Source organism: Bos indicus x Bos taurus, chromosome 3 (genome assembly GCF_003369695.1).
Source record: "Bos indicus x Bos taurus breed Angus x Brahman F1 hybrid chromosome 3, Bos_hybrid_MaternalHap_v2.0, whole genome shotgun sequence".
Taxonomy (NCBI): domain Eukaryota; kingdom Metazoa; phylum Chordata; class Mammalia; order Artiodactyla; family Bovidae; genus Bos; species Bos indicus x Bos taurus.
The window spans coordinates 68,284,210-68,305,030 of NC_040078.1; the positions used below are offsets into that span (position 1 = coordinate 68,284,210).

The following is a 20,821-nucleotide window of genomic DNA, read 5'->3' on the forward strand; positions in this document are numbered from 1 at the left end:
ATACAAATTGTGAAATTATTTGTTCTAGCTCTGTGAAGAATACTGTTGGTAGCTTGATAGGGATTGCATTGAATCTATAGATTGCTTTGGGTAGTATACTCATTCTCACTATATTGATTCTTCTGATCCATGAACATGGTATATTTCTCCATCTATTTGTGTCATCTTTGATTTCTTTCATCAGTGTTTTACAGTTTTCTGTATATAGGTCTTTGTTTCTTTAGGTAGATTTATTCCTAAGTATTTTATTCTTTTTGTTGCAATGGTGAATGGAATTGTTTCCTTAATTTCTCTTTCTGTTCTCTCATTGTTAGTGTATAGGAATGCAAGGGATTTCTGTGTGTTAATTTTATATCCTGCAACTTTACTATATTCATAGATTAGCTCTAGTAATTTTCTGTTGGAGTCTTTAGGGTTTTGTATGTTATCTGCAAACAGTGAGAGTTTTACTTCTTCTTTTCCAATCTGGATTCCTTTTATTTCTTTTTCTTCTCTGTTTGCTGTGGCTAAAACTTCCAAAACTATGTTCAATAGTAGTGGTGAGCATGGGCACCCTTATCTTGTTCCTGACTTTAGGGAAAATGCTTTCAATTTTTCACCATTGAGGATAATGTTTGCTGTGGGTTTATCATACATGGGTTTTATTATGTTGAAGTATGTTCCTCCTATGCCTGCTTTCTGGGGGGTTTTATCATAAATGGATGTTGAATTATGTCAAAGGCTTTCTCTGCATCTATTGAGATAATCATATGGTTTTTATCTTTCAATGTGTTAATGTGGTATATCACATTGATTTGCAAATGTTGAAGAATCCTTGCATCCCTGGGATAAAGCCCTGTTGGTCATGATGTATGATATTTTTAAAATGTTGTCAGATTCTGTTTGCTAGAATTTTGTTAAGGATTTTTGCATCTATGTTCTTCAGTGATATTGGCCTGTAGTTTTCTTTTTTGTGGCATCTTTGCCTGGTTTTGGTATTAGGGTGATGGTGGCCTCATAGAATGAGTTTGGAAGTTTACCTTCCTCTGCAATTTTCTGGAAGAGTTTGAGTAGGATAGGTGTTAGTTCTTCTCTAAATTTTTGGTAGAATTCAGCTGTGAAGCTGTCTAGTCCTGGGCTTTTGTTTGTTGGAAGATTTCTGATTACAGTTTCAATTTCCATGCTTGTGATGGGTCTGTTACGATGTTCTATTTCTTCCTGGTTCAGTTTGGAAAGTTATACTTTTCTAAGAATTCATCCATTTCTTCCAAGTTGTCCATTTTATTGGCATTATTGCTGATAGTAGTTTCTTTTTTTAAAATATAAATTTATTATTTTAATTGGAGGTTAATTACTTTATAATATTGTATTGGTTTTGATAGTAGTTTCTTATGATCCTTTGTATTTCTGTGTTGTCTGTTGTGATTTCTCCATTTTCATTTTTAATTTTGTTGATTTGATTCTTCTCCCTTTTTTTCTTGATGGGTCCCAGGCGATTTCTTCCTATTCCATTGCAAACTGGCTTCTCCCATTCAGTCTCTAAGCCATGACTCCAAATGATTTTTCTTAGGAGATCTAAGCTTTAATCCTGGCTTGACTACTGACTTCTAAGGTTGGAAAGAAAGCAGCCAGTGTCCTTGTAAATGAAGTAATTAGCCCTACCTCCCTGAGTTGCTGTGAGGATTAAATAAAACAATATTTGAGCTTCATGCCAGCATGTGATAGAAGTTCTGTGTGTAAATTCTTTAAAAAAAAAAAAAGTTTAGTTGACTCTTCTTTAATCTCCTCTTTCAACACTGAAAAATAAATTTCTGTTGCTTCTTGAGCTAATTATTGAAATTCTTTTACCCCATAATTAACTCATTTAACCAAGACCTAACCAAGACCCAATGTCCTAATTCCTTTATTTACCAAAAATAATTATACATTCCCTCAAACTCCATTACCCATTTTATTTTATTAATTATTCAGTTGTATCTCAGTGAATATTAGAAAATAAGTAAAAATAACTGAAATTAGTGAACTTTAATGTGTGTTGCTTTCCTGAAAAAAAACCTGAAGGTGGCCTCAATATTTTTCCATTTTGTAGATGACCATTACCAGGCAATTTTTTAGTGAAATGGAATTGGGAAAAATACATTAGATAAATGGCTTCTAAAGTAGTGCTCTAATCTGATTATTAAAGCCAATACATATTCATAAATTGAAAGTTGGCAAAAAGAATGTTGCTTTGATGTATTTATTTGAGAATAACCTTGACATGATTTAAAACGTACTGAGTAGACTTCTTCAAGGCACAGCACAGCACAGTCTCAGCACAGTGAAATACCACTGAAGTGAAGAGATTTACATTCTGGATGATATTATATACTGGATAATAGACTTATATGCTGGATGGGATGTATACTCAGATCCAGGAATTTCTGGTGGGGAAGGGGACACAGAAAAATGAGCAGAGACCCTTATATCCCTATATATCCTGGATTCTTATATCCCTAGCTCCCCAAAGAATATATGTAGTCAGAGTAGGTCCTCAGAGAATGTTGGACCCAATAATAAGTGTAGGTTGAAATAAGATTCTTCATTTGAGAGCAGTGAAGGTGATCCCATTTTCAGATTAGTATACCTTTAAATTAACTTTTGATCAAAAATGGATTTTTAATTCCTACCTATTTCTCTCTTCCCACAAAATCACTTTTCCAGATGTAGAGAATAGAACACAGCACATACGCTATCAAATTCTGTGTCCTGAAAACTGCATAAATGATCATAATTTCATTGACATGCACTACCAAAAATAATAAAATATGATAGAGAGAATGGAAGTTTTTTTTTTAGGCAACACTATTCCTATCACACACACACTGAGCTAAAAACAGAAAAGGTAATACAATAAGAAAATAACCTATTTTATCATAATTTCTTGGATATTCATATGTAGACATAGCACTCAGCACTTTTTCACCATGAAATGTTTACTCTACAATTGTTCTTTTACAATAAGTTCATACTTTAATAAAACTTTAAAAAGAAAAAAGAAATCTTACATAAACAAATCAATTATTTTATGCATAAGAGAATGATAAAAGATGATGTATTTTAATGCAAATAGATAAGGAAAATAAATGAGAAGTATTAATGGTATATTTTTTATCAAATTTATGGCAATAAGCAATCGTAAAAATATATGTAAGAAAAAAGTGATGCAATGAACCTAAAACCATGGGAAAAAAAGCAAGTATACTAATAAAGATGGATTATTTTTGAAAAATAAATATTTTAATATTCAGTTCCATAAAGTATTTTTGCCTTCCATGAAGTATACAAAAATGCAGTGAGAAACAGATATACTTAGATTTCACATATTTTTGTCAGAAATTTATTTTTTGTATAGGTATAGAAAGAAGTATATAGTAGATGTTAGTATTATTGAAAAAATACGCCCTAATTACTCCTCACTTAAATACTTATTAAAAAACAATCCTGCTTTTGGTCTGACAGAGGTTGCCCATTTATTTTTTGTTTTGTGAAGTATTTATGGAAGGAATGAACAGTGAAGTTCGGTGCTTGTCTATAAAAGCACTCCTGAATCAAGGGTATACTAGGGATCAGAAGGATTAGTGGAGGTTTGAAAAGGTATTTTACTTTTTTCCATCACTGAACACAGTGCAGTCAATACAAAAAGTTTCTAGATCCAGAAAGATTGAAATAGGATTAGAATTTATATTTCTTTCCCAAGGCCTCATCATCAGTTTAAATTCTGAATCTGTAAGCAACATTTTGCAAAACAGTTCTACTTGTCAGCTTGACTCCAGTCATTCCTTTGGTCCCAGGGGACACTCTATCCTTCTGAAAGCCCTGGATACATACCATGGGGTGGGCAGATGTGCAGGGGTGCATGGGATCCCTGCCCTTGGGGAGTCAATTGGCACCCTTAGGGCTTCCCTGGTGGTTCAGACGGTAAAGTGTCTGCTTGTAAGGCCAGAGACCCGGGTTCGATCCCTGGGTTGGGATGATCCCCTGGAGAAGGAAAAGGCAACCCACTCCAGTACTCTTGCCTGGAAAATCCCATGCACAGAGGAGCCTGGTAGGCTTCATTCCATGGGGTCACAAAGAGTCAGAAATGACTGAGCAACTTTACTTTCTTTCACTTTTACATGAAGAGTCTCCCATCCTTTTTGTGAAGGCTTCTGGTTATGTGCTCCTACACTGAGCTTGGATGACTGAAATCTGGGCCTGGTGGACAAGAGGTATGCCAGACAGAGCAAAGAGAGAGGGTGAGAGCATAGAGAGCAGAGTCGCATTATGTTAGAAAAAGCACAGACAGATCCCAGGGTTCCCAACCCCAACTCTAACACTGGTTAGTGTGAATTTGCATGCATCACTCAATCTCTTTAAGTTTCTTCATTAGTAAAGAGACAATAAAAATATAAAAGCCCTTTACTTACTAATAGTTTAGGTTGTCAACAGCTGTTCAAAGATCCATTTGCTTGTTTGAAAGTGAAAGTGAAGTCGCTCAGTCGTGTCTGACTCTTTGCGACTCCATGGACTGTAGCCTACCAGGCTCCTCAGTCCATGGAATTTTCCAGGCAAGAGTACTGGAGTGGGTTGCCATTGCCTTCTCCAGGGGATCTTCCCAACCCAGGGATTGAACCCAGGTCTTCCGCACTGCAGGCCGACATTTTTATCGTCTGAGCCACCAGGGAAGCTCCAAAGTAATCAATTTTTAAATTTCTTCAAAATGGCAGTCTAAGCTGATCCTTTAAAGCTGAAAACCAGGAATATTTTCTCTCCTTCTTATATTATCAGGGTACCTTTTTAAAAAATAGAATCCTTTTGCCCATTGCAAATCTGGAGAGAAATGCATACAGTTTTCCCACTGCCCTGCCACCAGAAATGATGCCCACAATTGTTAGAGGGAAAATTGCCTTCTCTAGAATCTATACTCGGTGCCAAGTCCACTTCTTCATATGGGCTTCCCAGGTGGCCCTAATAGTGAAGAACCCTCCTGCCAATGCAGGAGACCTAAGAGATACAGGTTTGATTTTGTGTCAGAAAGATCCCTTGGAGCCCTTAGAGAAGGGCTTGGCAACCCACTCCAGTATTCTTGCCTGAAGAATCCCATGGACAGAGGGGCCTGATGGGCTACTGAATAGTCTACTGACCTTTGGGATCATTCTCAGAACAGGGGAGTAGTTTTATCAGCAACTTCCCCAGCTTTATATGGAAAATGTGAAGTCAAGTAGGGTGTGTGTGTGTGTGTGTGTGTGTATCTGGCTTGTATGTATCTATAGGTTTCAGCCCACTCCAGTGTTCTTGCCTGGAGAATCCTAGGGACGGCGGAGCCTGGTGGGCTGCTGTCTATGGGGTCGCACAGAGCTGGACACGACTGAAGTGACTTAGCAACAAGCAACAACATAGGTTTCCATTAGAAAGGGAAAGAAACTCATCACTGCCATGACCAGGACCCTGCAAATGGTAAGTAAACAACTTGCATTTATTGAATAAATGAAGAGAAGATGACTTGAATGATTAGTCAAATTGGAATACCCAGACTTTCTGCTGCTATATTAGAGCTTTTCCCCATGCCCTGAAAGTTCTGGGTAGGAGTGTCTTTGGCAGGCCTCCTACACACATCAAATGGGAAAACTAATCAGTAGAAAACTGCCTACTATCTCTTTGCTTTATGCCTCCAGACTCAGACTAAACTATGGATTTTCTTTCTTTATTCTTTCCTTTATTAATGTCCCCAGAAATCTTTTAGACTAGTAAATCTCTTTGAGAACACAGCAGTAGTTAGCAAGAAGGAAGAAACAGATACCCTTTTAACCATCTCTTAAAATGAACTCAGGGATAATTATAAGCTTACAAGTATAAACATGTTCAATCAAAATTGAATTCAGTTCTAAAGAGACTAACTAACAGCATCCCAAACATCTTGGTGTGTGGAGATCCAGCTTGTGGCTGGCCGAGTATACAGTTCACTGAAAGCATCAGTTATAACAAATGTTCTGACATGAAACACAGGGGGAAAGTCCTGGGCTGATGTCATTTCGGTTGGGTTGTGGCTTAATGGAATTAGTCATTCACTTGTTAGCAATCCCTATGTCACTATATGTTTCTTTGTTTTTTAAAATAAGATGCTAGGCTAAACTATTTAAATAAAAGACTTGATAACTGCCACGTATCTTATCATTATCAACAACAATACAAGTGCAGATTTGTCTATATTGAATTTCTTGGAATTTGAAATCAGTGTTGTCCAAGAAGAATTTTTTCAGTTCATAATAAAACAACACTTTATGTCTTTTTTTTTTTTTTTTAGATTTACACCCACCCTCACTTCCTAGGGGCTTCCCAGGTGGCATAGTGGTAAAGAATCCACCTGCCAGTACAAGAGACACAGGAGATGCAGGTTCAATCCCTGGATCAGGAAAATTCCTGGAGGAGGAAATAGCAACCCTTTCCAGTATTCTTGCCTGGAAAATTCCATAGTCAGAGGAGCCTGGTGGGCTATTGTCCAGGGGATCACAAATAGTTGGACACAACTGAACACACACACACACACTTCAATTCCTGAAGCTTTTATTGAGCAACTAGTATGTGCCAGGATCTAGGTTAAAAGCTGAGACTATCTCACATAGACTGTAGATGGTCTCTACTTCAGAGACTGACTATTTCACTGGAGAGATAGGCATTCAAATATAACTTCACATGATAAATAAAATAAAAGAGGCATGCATAAGTTATTAAGGAGGGAATAATTAATTCTTCTTGGGGAGGCAAAGGGGAAACAAAAAGCTAAAGCAGGAAGTCCTTGAAGAGTTTTCCAGAAGTCCTCCAGGCCTCATATTAATAAACAAAGCCCACATTTCATGAGTTTATATAAATTAAAAAGATAAATTTTGCATTTTTAAGTGCAGTGGTTCTTAGCTTCAGTTGTGTATTAGAATTACCTGGGGAGCACTTAAAAATGGGGATAAGGAGACTACACAAATCATTTAGTTCAGAGTCCCTTGAGTAAGCTTCAGTCACCTATCCCGTATAAAAATTTCTCCAAGTGATGCAAATTATCACTAGGACTGAGAACTATTTTTCCATGGTAAACAGCTACAGGGCAGCTTCTTTGCCCTAAGCCAAGGGGACCATTATTTTTGCAGGAAGGTGGACTAGAAATATATATATTTCTATATAAGAAATAAATAGAAAGAAAATACAATAAAAGCCAAAGGTCTTAATTACACAACTTCACTTTTGCATACCTAACTGCACTCAGTGTAAAAATCAGGTCTAAAGTGACTACATACTCATGTATGATGTTTATTGGGCTTCCCTTGTGGCTCAGCTGGTAAATAATTCTCTTGCAATGTGGGAGACCTGGGTTTGATCCCTGTTTTGAAAAGATCCCCTGGATAAGGGAAAGGCTACCTACTCTAGTATTCTGACCTGGAGAATTCCATGGACTGTATTGTCTACGGGGTCGCAAAGAGTCAGACATGACTGAGCGACTTTTACTTCACTCACATGATGTTTATTGATTGATACTGGGCCTTAAGAGTTATAAATCAGTGTGTGGACCTGAAGATTCTTACACACTAAACACTTTGGGATTATAAGTACTTAGAATCATTTCTGTCTCATTTAACCTATCCTGAGTAGTTTTTGAACATTTTAAGTATGCCGTGATGATATATTTATTGCACTAGAATTTGAACTTCAGCTAACTTTCCAGTTCTCTTCCCCTGTAGCCTAATAAGGTAGAATATCAACTATGTTACTATGCCAACATTGCTTCTGATAAAAATGTCATCTGGTTGATAAAATGCATCTCAGCTGGGAGAACTATAAACACCTTATGGGAAGCCACAGCTCTAGGTTTACTTGAGTGTGTGCGTGGGGACTCCTTCTAATTGGCATGACCCTTGTGGGGGTCTTGGAAGCTATACCTATGATGTTGTTATAGGAGATAGAGGCTCCTGTGAAGCATGAGGCTTTTAGACCAAAGTACCTCTCACATCTGCCTGGCATGAAGCTTATTTTCTTACACTTCACTGTCACCTGGATGCCAACAGGATACCTTCTGGATAGTTGTATGGATTGTGCAAGGTGTCCCCTGAGAGGACAGTCAGATGCTGCCCTTCTGGCAGCCTGCATTTCTTGTCCTATAGTTTTCTAAGCAACTAAATTGTCAAGTGTAGCTTCTGGGAGAACTGTCAGTCTGTTAGAACACTGCCTGGTGGATACTGACTATCTGTATCGTTACCTTCTCAGAGAAGCTGTAGATAGATGAGAAATGATGTTATATTTTCTCTCAGACACCCAAATCCACTTTCACACTTCTATTAAATGGTTGCACACATCAGTGCAAAGATCAGTAGTAGTATAGGTAACTGTTCAGGCAAATTATGTGCAATCATAGCTATTTCAAAGATAATCAAAGAAAAAAAAAGTAAAGGGTACAAAGGAGCATATCCATCTATCTATCTTTCTGTCCATCCATCTATTCATCATTCATCCACCCATCCATCCATCTACCCATCCATTCATCCATTCATCTGCCCACGTATGCATCCATCCATCTATCAATTCCATCAATCTATTTACCTAACCTGGATAGCATATTCAAAAGCAGAGACATTACTTTGCCAACTAAGGTCCGTCTAGTCAAGGCTATGGTTTTTCCTGTGGTCATGTATGGATGTGAGAGTTGGACTGTGAAGAAGGCTGAGTGCTGAAGAATTGATGCTTTTGAACTGTGGTGTTAGAGAAGACTCTTGAGAGTCCCTTGGACTGCAAGGAGATCCAACCAGTCCATTCTGAAGGAGAACAGCCCTGGGATTTCTTTGGAAGGAATGATGCTAAAACTGAAACTCCAGTACTTTGGCCACCTCATGCGAAAAGTTGACTCACTGGAAAAGACTCTGATGCTGGGAGGGATTGGGAGCAGGAGGAGAAGGGGATGACAGAGGATGAGATGGCTGGATGGCATCACTGACTCAATGGACATGAGTCTGAGTGAACTCTGGGAGTTGGTGATGGACAGGGAGGCCTGGTGTGTTGCGATTCATGGGGTCGCAAAGAGTCAGACAAGACTGAGCGACTGAACTGAAATGAACTGAACTGAATTGAACTGAATGTTATTGAGGTTTCCCTTCCTGAGAAGATAATATTAGGACATAGTTAAGAACAATTTATTATGGGGTATAATTTGATAACACAGGTCTTCTGAAAAACTAGATGCAACAAGAGGGATTACACATCTTTCATACTTTTGAAGGTTCCAAATGTCAAGGATATTAAGGGACAAGTATGTTTTTTTTCCTAAGAGGAGAAGTGAAAATTTTAAGAATTGGGTAGATGTGTTATGTTTTTCTTCTTTTCTGTTTATCCATAAATCATCTTGCAAAAGGAAATCATGGGATCTCATGTTTGTAATACTGACTGTTGGGACTACTAGCTTTCTATTTAAAAACAAAATCAGTTCTAGACGAGTTTAAAAAATAGCTGTTTAAATAGCTTCATTTGTATGTCAGTACTTTTACATTTTCTATATTTCTTTGAAAAATATATTTATTTCCAAGAATCACAACTAAAATCACATGACCATATAACGACTTCATCAGCCACTGAAAGTTACCCCCTGCTTTCCAGGTGGCGCTAGTGGTAAAGAACCTGCCTGTCAATGCAGGAGACAGACATGGGTTTGGTCCCTGGGTCAGGAAGATCCCTGGAGAGAGAAATGGCAACCCACTCCAGTATTCTTGCCTGGAGAATCCCATGGACAGAGGAGCCTGGTGGGCTACAATCCATGGAGTCACAAAGAGTCAGACACGACTGAAGTAACTTACCACACATGCAGCAACCCATGTTTAGAGTCATGTCTTAAGGGAATCCAGGAGGCCCTTCTGGATAAAATGCAGGGTGAAGGGGCATCATGAGGGCACCTTCCACTCCACGTTCTTTCTTATGCTGACTGTGATGGGCTTTGTGTGAATCAGGACAAGTCTTGAGAGATTTCTGCAGGTGAGCAGTTGGTGTATTCTATAAGAGTAAGGCCCTCTCTTCGCCATCAAGGCACCAACCCATGTTCTATGACAACAGCACACTTATTCCACTGTAATGAAACCATTTATTTAAGGACTATATTCCCCTTAGACTCCAGATCACCTGACCTGCCTCTTGAGAAATCTGTATGCAGGTCAACAAGTGACAGTTAGAACTGGACATGGAACAACAAACTGGTTCCAAATTGGGAAAGGAGTATGTCAAGGCTGTATATTGTCACCCCACTTGTTTAACTTATATTCAGAGTACATCATGAGAAATGCCAGGCTGGATGAAGTACAAGCTGGAATCAAGATTGCTGGGAGAAATGTCAATAACCTCAGATACAGAGATGATATCACCCTTACGGCAGAAAGTGAAGAACTAAAGAGCCTCTTGATGAAAGTGAAAGATGAGAGTGAAAAAGTTGGCTAAAACTCAACATTCAGAAAACTAAAATCATGGCATGTGGTCCCATCACTTCATGGAAAACAGATGGGGAAACAATGGAAACAGTAACAGCCTTTATTTTGGGGGGCTGAAAAATCACTGCAGATGGTGATTGCAGCCAGGAAATTAAAAGACGCTTACTCCTTGGAAAGAAAGTTATGACCAACCTAGATAGCATATTGAAAAGCAGAGACATTACTTTACTAACAAAGGTCTGTTTAGTCAAAGCTTTGGTTTTTCCAGTAGTCATGTATGATGTGAGCGTTGGACTATAAAGAAAGTTGAGCACCGAAGAATTGATGCATTTGAACTATGGTGCTGGAGAAGACTCTTGAGAGTCCCTTGGACTGCAAGGAGATCCAACCAGTCCATCCTAAAGGAAACCAGTCCTGAATATTCATTGGAAGGACTGATGCTGAAGCTGAAACTCCAATACTTTGGCCACCTGATGCCAAGAACCAACTCATTGGAAAAGACCCTGATGCTGGGAAAGATTGAAGGTGGGAGGAGGAGATGACAGAAGATGAGATGGTTGGATGGCATCACCAGTGCAATGGACAAGAGTTTGAGTAGGCTCTGGGAGTTGGTGATGGACAGGGAAGCCTAGTATGCTGCAGGCCATGGGGTCACAAAGAGTCAGACACAACTGAGCAACTGAACTTTCTTTTTCCCTTAGATTCCAGTATGGGTACCTTGAGAGCAGAGGCTGGGTCCCCTTTACCTTTGATTCCTCAATAAATATCATAACTGGTAGGAATTCAATAATTAATTATTGGAATGAAAATAAACTTTGGGGGAAGTAGAGCAAACAGTCTCAGATAAAGTGTCTGGGAGGTGATTTTGAAACTCTGGACAGTGTTGTTACATTCTTTACTGAAGAAGGAAAATATAAAAGTAGTTTAGAAAGAGAGTTTATAAAATGTCTGTTTATTCTGCCAAGTTTAATTTATTAACACCATGCCCTTTTAAAGGCCAGCAGAGCTTTGGATCTCTTTTTATTATCTCTTTTTTATTCATCTAAATAAGATGAATAGTTATTTAGTTATTGCAAAATGCTCACCATGCCATGATTTTGTTATCTAGTTTGGGCAGTAAGAACTCAAGGTAGGAGCTAATAACATTGTTGCTAGTAAGGAGATAAAATTAAAAATTAACAATGTGACCACATAAAATTCCAGCGATAGCATCACCATTAGCTCTGCAAAACAATACAGTTCTTTACAGAGTCTTCCTTTGCTTGTATACTGCATTTTGTCTGATAATCACTTGCCAACAAAGACATCATACTAATTATAATATGTTATACAGGGACAGGAAAACTGATAAATGATTCATTGATTATTTTCTTTCAAAAATAATTCTTCCATTCTTGTCCTTAAGTTACATATGGATTATAAATGGAAGCTTTAAGTGCTTTCCCAGAGAGTTGTTTAGAAGAAATCATGTTGACAGTTTTAATTCTTAGCAACTTAGCAACTATGAGTGGATACCCATTGGAAAAAAAAAAAAAAAGAATGAGGACAAAACACAAAATTTGAATCTTTTGCATGTGAGGAAATGAGTAGTTCTTTTAAAAGGAAATCTGCTATATAAAACATTCTTTGCTTCTCTCTATGATATTTTGAGTCTTCCCAGGTGGCTCAGTGGTAAAGAAGCCATCTGTCAATGCAGAAGACACAGGAGGCGTGGGTTTGATCCCTGGGTCAGGAAGATCCCCTGGAGTAGGAAATTGCAACCCACTCCAGAATTCTTGCCTGGAGAAGTCCATGGACAGGGGAGCCTGGCAGGCTACAGTCCATGGGGTCACAAAGAGCAGACATGACTGGGCCACTGAGCAGACATGATACTTCAGTCCTCGCCTTGCCAGATTACATGAGGTGCATCTCCCTCTCTACATCCCCAGACAGATGGCCAGCAGGGCAAGACGTCATCCTGGTTTTCCTGTCTGGAAAAGGTCAGCACATAGTAACTGATTTGTCTGAGGACAATGGCTGGGCAATAGCAAGACTCTGGCTGAAGAGAGGGTGTAAGCCAGTTCACAAGGCCTTCAGTGACTCAGAAGGAGGGACCAAGAGGTCTGAGATGAAGAAGAGTAGAGAGGGGATGGAGCGAGAGACAGAGGGCTCCAAGGTTCTGTTTGATGCCTTCTCTTCCCTAAGTGAGTGAGGGAGTTAATGAGTATGTAGGTTTACAATCTCTCCTGTGTGTGTATAGTGCTCCTCATCAATAACAGGCCCTGAACTGTTCTTTGTGTATTGTCTTAACTGTTTTTGCATTTCTGTACCCTCATCTCAGTTAAGGCTTGTCAGCAGTCATGTAGCCAGAAACATTTCCTCATTATCTCCATCTCTTTGTTCTCCTTTAACTCCACATGCTCTTGCTGGATTTTTCTTTGTTTCTCAAATTCATCCTCTTTGTCTTTCACTTAGAACTTCATCATCCCTGTTCTGGACAACTATCATCACTTCTTGACTAGTCTCTCTGCTTTCAACCTTTTCTCCCACTTATCTACCTACTAAACTGCTGCCACAGTGATTTTTCTATAATGAAAAGCTTTTATGTCATTATCTTTGCTTACAATACTTCCACTGCTTTCTACCACTAAGACCAGAGAACCAAGACTAGTATTCTTTACCTTTTATTAAGAAAATCTTCACCAGTTTACTTCTGTTTACACCTCTGGCCTCGTACACAGAAGCTGACTCTCACATGATATACATGAACCATTTAGAATAACTTATAGAGCCCCGTATTGTGCTATTTGTAAATTAAACTGACATTTATTATTTAGATGCAAAGCACCAGACACTTTCTAGGTTCTGGGTATACAGATGTGGTCTTTGTACAACCTGTTCTGGAATGCATGTCCTGGGGAGTCTTCACTGACTTTCTCAGGCAGAGGCAGCCAGGATATTTCTGTGTTACCAAATATATTGCCAAACACATATAGCTCTGATATGGCATATCATAAATACATATTTTGGTATCTCTTTTCATCACTAAACTCTAGGGTTGAAGTCCTTCAAGACAAGGGCTGTGCATCCTTCATCTCCATAACCTCAGTGTATGGAGTAGGGCCTGGCAAGAGTAGATGGCTGGAAAATGTTTTCTGAATGAATGACAAATACTGTCCATCATATGTGTCCAGGATACATGGACTTCATGCACATCAGCCTCACACTCTACACAGTTCAGACCCATTACCAGAGGACCCACACAACACTTACTGTCAAAGTGATACCACAAATTTCCAGATAAAAATAAAAATTGTTTTGGTGAAAAATAAAAATACACAAATCTAGAAAGAAAACAATAGTTTTCTCAGGGTGGGGTGGGTTCCCAGAGGGAACCTGAGCACAGGCTTGAAATATCACTCCCCTACACACACACACACACACACACACACACACACACAGACACATAGACACACACACACTCCACCTAGTTAACTCAATAGTCCCCATATCTTCACTCATTTGCATTTTTTCAAAAAATCTCAAACCCCCACCTCTCCCCAGATTAAGCAGTCCCCCTGTCGAGTATTCTTATAGCATCAGCTATCCTCTTAGCCTTTATCTACCTGTAATTATATTCATTCATGTAATCATTTAACTAATTTCTATTTCCTCTTCCAAACCATAAGCTCGACAAGGACAGGCTCCATGCCTGTTACGTAGGAGATGTTGAATGACAAACAAAGGATCTGATTTAATCCTCATAGTAATTATTCAAGGTAAACACCATTATCATCTGCATTTTCCAGAAAAAAAATAGACACTGAGAACAATATCCTGACCAAGGCCACACAATCAGGGATGAAATCCTGGGACGGTTACTGGTTTCCTGTATCACAGAGAACTAATCTAGAGCTATTTAAAAACTTTAAGTGAAGGAGCTCAGCTTTATTATTCAATGTTGAATGCCCAAGAAAATTAGTAATTTTAAACATAAGTTTTTTAAAAAATTGAGTGGACCCACAGAGAGTTCATCTTTTTTAATCTCTCAACTCTGATTGGAAATAATTCAGTATTAAGCGAGCTGCTAAAATCTCCACCATGAAGAGTCATGTGGGTGCCTGGAGTCTGACAATTGAAAAAGTAAGCCTATTTTCTCCTCTAATGTATGGTTCTTGTATAATTCCCAGCATGAGTTTGAAATAATTAAAAAAGTAATCTGATATTTGCAATGTAGTGAAACAGATCTGACAACTGGGTATTGAAAAATTTATTGTTGCATTATTTTATAGCTTTCCTAAAATCCTAATCCTATTCCTTTATAGAATGGATAGGTCCTTTCCTAGTAAAAGACACTGAGGCATAATGGCAGGTGAAAGATGGTCACATTAAGCAGTTGCTCAGAACCTCAGTAAAGTGTGGGTCTTGATTACACAGGGTTCCACAAACCCCAGGGAATGGGGAGTGGAAATAGAGGCACCTCTTGAGTATAGACGTACCACGTGACATGACTTGATGTGAGAGATGTGAGACATGCGTGCTCAGTCCTGTCTGACTCTTTGTGACCCCAGGGACTGTAGCCCACCAGGCTCCTCTATCCATGGAATTCTCCAGGCAAGAATACTGGAATGGGTTGCCACTTCCTCCTCTAGGGCACCTTCCCAGCCCAGGGATCAAACCCGCGTCTCTTGCATCTCCTGCATTGCAGGTGGGTTCTTTACCACTGCACCACCTCGAAGCCCATAATATAACTTAGCCACACTGAACACATTTTTCAAGGTCCCTTTGCTGATCCTGCTCTTAGCTGCCACTGGATTCAGCCAGAGATGACTGAAATACATGCCCAGTTTTCAGAGTACTTAGCCCAGTGAAAAGGCAGGTGCCACAATACAAAATGGATTACAAGAATAAAACTGGAATCTACCTGCTACCCCTCAGAAAGGAAGTAAGGAGTATTGTTGCCCCCTGTTTGCCAAACTTGGTGTGGATAAAAAGCTCTATGCATGTGGGAGCGCTGGTCATCAAGCAAGAACTTGTTTCTAAGTCATTAAATACCTGAATGTCCAGTTTATCTGTTTCTGGTAGAATTATGCTATCTTCAATAATAATTTAAGCTACCCTTAAGCCAGTCTTTAGTTCCCTTTGCTTCAGGTGGATTCTCTGAATATTATTCAAGCAACTGTGCAGTTAGGACCAGAGCTCTGACAAGGCAGCCCTAGCCACCTGACCAGAGAAGGCGATGGCACCCCACTCCAGCACTCTTGCCTGGAAAATCCCATGGGCAGAGGAGCCTGGTGGGCCGCAGTCCACGGGGTCGCTAAGAGTTGGACAGGACTGAGCGACTTCACTTTCACTTTTCACTTTCATGCATTGGAGAAGGAAATGGCAACCCACTTCAGTGTTCTTGCCTGGAGAATCCCAGGGACGGGGGAGTCTCGTGGGCTGCTGTCTATGGGGTTGCACAGAGTCAGACAGGACTGAAACGACTTAGCAGCAGCAGCAGCCACCTGACATGTTGCTTCATATTAATGCTGAATTTCAGGCATGAATTATTTTAATAGCCCATTTTATTAGCTACTGTCTGAATTCTTACAAAAATTACCCAGTTTTATTCTCTAACCACTTAATAAAAATCTCCAATTGTTCTCATTCAGAAGGAGAGAGTGAAAACCAGGTCAGGGCACTTTGTCCTGCCCACCAGGCAAATCCCTTTACACCAGGGCAATGGGCAGGCAGTCTGGTGAGTAGGAATGAACTACATGTTAGAAAGCACAGGGTGAAGGGAAATCTCAGTTCAGGGCTATTTTCCTCACCTGGAAAAATACAGAATTCTTACAGGCTCCTGTAGAAGAGTCTGACTGTTGTGTGAAATAGTTTAGCCGTAACAATAAGTCCTCAGAATAACAAATAGATATTTGCCAATGGCAGGAGATATTGGAGACCAAAGCAGTGCTTTGTTATGATGGAACGTTTAGTGCATTATTCATGCATTTTTGTTTTTATTCAGAGCTGTGTAGACACACATCTACTACATTAGCTTTCCCATTCTAACAGAATCACTGTGGGCAGAAGTAGGTTCCTATCACCATGTATAATTTATCAGTCAGGGTCTAGACACAAAAAGAAACCACTCTGTACTTCAAGTAGAGAAAATTTAACACTGGAATTAGTTACATAGAAAGACATGAAAAGCCAATCAAGGGAAGATGAGGCATCACAAATATAGGCAACAGCAGGAAGCCAATACCCCCCGGAAGTGGTATTTCCAGAAATCAGTATACTCAGGCTGGAACAAGTACCACTAGGGAGGCTGCCGAGCAGAAGCTGGAGGCCATGGAGGGAAGGGATGTCCCCTGGGGAGTGGGTAGAGCTAAAGGAGAAACAGCTTCTATTGGTAATACCCCCAAAGGCACTGGGAGAAATACCTTGCTTTCTCAGCCTTCCCATCCTCCAGTCTTCCGCTAGTACCTCTTGCTGACGAAAATTACCCAGAATTTGGTTGTCAAGGGAACCTGAAAAATGGTGTTTCCTGTAATTAACAGTAAAGCAGGGGAAGGGAGGGAAATGGACCTAAGGACAAACAGGCAAATAGCCAACCAGCACCCATGTGCTGCCCTCCAGCCTTCCACCCATGGCAAGTATCAAGCACACTCCTTGTGTGCTATCAGCTTTGCAATTCAGTTAACTTTCTCTTCTCCTTAGATTTCTATTGACTATTATTGACCTATCTCTTGTGTCCTGTGTAACACACAGATGCCGAAGTTTGCTGTGATAGAAAAGTAGAGATCAAGAGGGAGGTACCAAAAGTGGAAGACAGTGACATTGTACACTTTATTTGACTACGCTGCTGCTGCTGCTACTAAGTCGCTTCAGTCGTGTCTGACTCTGTGCGACCCCATGGACGGCAGCCCACCAGGCTCCGCCATCCCTGGGATTCTCCAGGCAAGAACTCTGGAGTGGGTTGCCATTTCCTTCTCCAATGCATGAAAGTGAAAAGTGAAAGTGAAGTCGCTCAGTCCTGTCCGGCTGTTCACAACCCCGTGGACTGCAGCCCACCAGGCTCCTCTGCCCATGGGATTTTCCAGGCAAGAGTACTAGAGTGGTTGCCATTGCCTTCTCCATTTTTTGACTATAGTTTCATTTAAAAAATTCTAGGGGAATGTTTTATTTTTATTATTTAAATTTGTTTCTTTTGACAGACTTTTTTTTAAAAAAGGTATTAATGACCACTGAGCATTTACCAAGTCCATCCTTCATTTTTAGGATGGTGTCTAGCAAGGAGCAGAATGTCTATAGGTAGAAAAGGAGAGGAGCAAAATGTGTTCGCTGCATTAATCAACCCTGCTTCCTACCTCCATCCCCTTCTGGCATTCCTCAGGCTGGCTGGAGCACAGCACCCCTGGTACCCTTTCCAGGTTCCTGGAGGCCCAGGTAAATCATCCTTGGTGGATGCTCTTGATGAGCTCATGCTGCCACAGCAAGCAATGGGATCTGTCTGCACCTTTTGGTGCTGTGAGCCTGCCTCTTGTTAATCCCAGCCTCCCTTTCCTGCCCACCTGCCATTTCTCTTGTGCCACTGAAACTCAATTAGATCTGAATCTCATTGCCAGAGGGTTGGGGTGTCTTCACGAATTCCATTCATCAAGAGTCCATTATATGTCTGGAATTGAACCAGACACTTTTTCTGGATTATTTCATTTAATCCTCATGGGAACTCCCAGTTTAGAGATGAAGAGACTGATTCGGAGATTAAGTTGTTTACCCAGAGTCATCCAACTGGTAAGTCAGAGAAGTGTGATTTGAACTGGCTTTTGTGTCCAAGCACATACTCCATTATACCTTCTGACAGCTCAGGGCCAGTACAGAGCAGCAGAGCAGCAGGCTGCTCCTCACTTACACCAGGTGTCAGCGTCTAACGAATGTGGCCCTTTCACCAGACTTCTCAAAGCCAGCCACAGCTCTGTACACAGATAGGAGCTGAGGAGAACTGGATGGGCAGTAAGGCCTTTGTGGACACCTGGCCAGCCAGTGACATGTACATGCCCACAAGTACAGACCAGGACTCACACAATATGCTCTCCCAGTGCCCGGACTTCTAATCAGCCTTCCATCTCACAGAATGAATTGGTGTCAGATAAGCAAATACATTTCTTTCCTTGTCTCTTCTCATTTAGGGGGCTGTATCTACTTCCTACAGCTTACTTTGTACCATGTATCAAGACTAATATAAAATCATTCTAATAGTAATCCACCCAAACTGGCCTTCATATCTGGTGCCTGCTGGAATATAACAGAAATCTTTCCATTCCGGTTTAAAGAATTGCTTCATCTAACCAACTGAGAGCAAACTGACACACTTTCTAACATAAGGGCTATGGGCCAGCAGGTAAATGCAAAAGTTCTATTAGTTTTCAGACCTAAGGTTTATGATATTCATTTTAAATAAAATAAAAATCCTATACAGGGATAGGAAAAGTCCCAGGGATAGTTTCCATCTTAAAAGCATCCACTTAGCTATTATATAAGGGCCAATAAGGTAGTTGTTTCTGAGTTACCATGTAGATACTTTTTTTTCCTGCTCATTGACTTTGACAAAGACAGCAAATAGCATACAGAGAATAGATACATTTTAAAGAAATATTAAAACACTGATTTATATAACATTAAGATGTATAAAGTCTCTTGCATAGAGTGAGAGAAAAATTAAAATGCTTTTGGTTCCTAATGAAACTGCACCAGGCTCATATAAATCTAAATTCCTTACCTTAACCTGAGCTTAAAATAATGGGCTAACTGACAGAGCTTTACAAATCCTAGCAATGAACATTATCATTTATTACCAGAATGAGTGATAATAGGAGTAGCAAGGAGATATCACATATTGGGAAGTGTCCAAAGAGTTTAGCAAGACAATATTTCTTTTTCACAATACAAAGATAAAAGAGTTGTGAAACTGAGAGCTCATTTCATTCACTTGGAAGAGAAGGGCAGGTGGGTGTTCTCGTTAAACAGATTGCAACCCTTTCCTCCAGGAACGTAAAGGAGAATGAATAAACACAGGAGGTAATATTCACTCCACAGTGCAAGAAGGTACATGGATTTAAAGTCCACCTCAGTAATTAAATTTCAGTGTTGACACAGTACATCTCAACATTCCGAGTTCTAAATATAGTTTATACAGTGCCTGTGAGCAAAAGGCAGCACACATGAATATTTATCTCTGCAGCGATGATTCTTCTGTCACATGCTCAGAAAAGAAGGGTTGAGATTAGGACAGACCAGAACAGAGTCCACAGAATCTGATGATAATCATTTCACATAGCTGAAATGATCTCATGGCTTTCTCTGAGGCCGTGGTTTTCTACATATTTTTGGTTGCAGAACCTTTTGTACAATGAAATTTAATTAGAAGCCAAATATTTGAAGTGGATGGAAGTCAAGTAGGCCTGTAGATTTATGAAGGGCCAAGGGATGCTCCAGAACCTTGACTTCTTAATGCCGCAGCCAACCTTGAGATGCAAAACCTAAATCTATTATTTTAAGCCATAAATAAGTAAAATAAAAATTCATTTTGTATCTGATTGATTTTAAGGTACTGTGGTGATTTTGAGGTGCTCACAAGTTGTACAGAGCTATTGTATTTCAAAGGAAGGTCTTATGGAATCAGTTGATTAACAGCGGAGAAGCAATACGATTAGGAGAAATAAATATTATTTATTTTTTGCCACTCCTCAGGAAGATACTAACTCCATTAACAGTATTCCCAGGCCCTCAGCTTTGGGCCTGGCCCCATCTTGGCAGTTCATCTGCTCTGCGTATGCCTCGATCCCCAGTCTGTCCAGTTCTGCCCTCAGAGATGGTGTCTGTGCTAGGTTCTTCCTTTGTTGAATGTGGCTGGGACAGCAAGGTGCTGCTCTTCTTTTATGCCTAACATGTTTCTCCAGCGTTAGTTCAGATCTCCTTAAGCATAGCCACTAGAGTATCAGTCATTTTAGGTAAGGCATGAAGTGGTAACAAACAGCCTCAAGTACTCAGTGACTTGTAACAACTTAACAACTCTTACTGGTATTACATGAGCATAATGGGTTTGCCTTTCTTTGGGATTGGAATGAAAACTGACCTTTTCCAGTCCCGTGGCCATGGCTGTTTTCCAAATTTGCTGGCATATTGAGTGCAACACTTTCACAGCATCATCTTTCAGGATTTGAAATAGCTCAACTGGAATTCCATCACCTCTACTAGCTTTGTTCATAGTGATGCAAGTCCCTTGGACTGCAAGGAGATCCAACCAGTCCATCCTGAAGGAGATCAGTCCTGGGTGTTCTTTGGAAGGACTGATTCTAAAGCTGAAACTCCAATACTTTGGCCACCTCATGTGAAGAGTTGACTCATTG

At 39.9% G+C, this 20,821-nt stretch overlaps 1 protein-coding gene across 2 annotated transcripts in view; it reads right to left on the minus strand.

The window, feature by feature from the left end:
* ST6GALNAC3 (ST6 N-acetylgalactosaminide alpha-2,6-sialyltransferase 3) overlaps nucleotides 1-20,821 on the minus strand; it is a 625,489-nt gene that overhangs the window by 41,563 nt on the left and 563,105 nt on the right. The gene's annotated exons all lie outside the window — the stretch shown is intronic.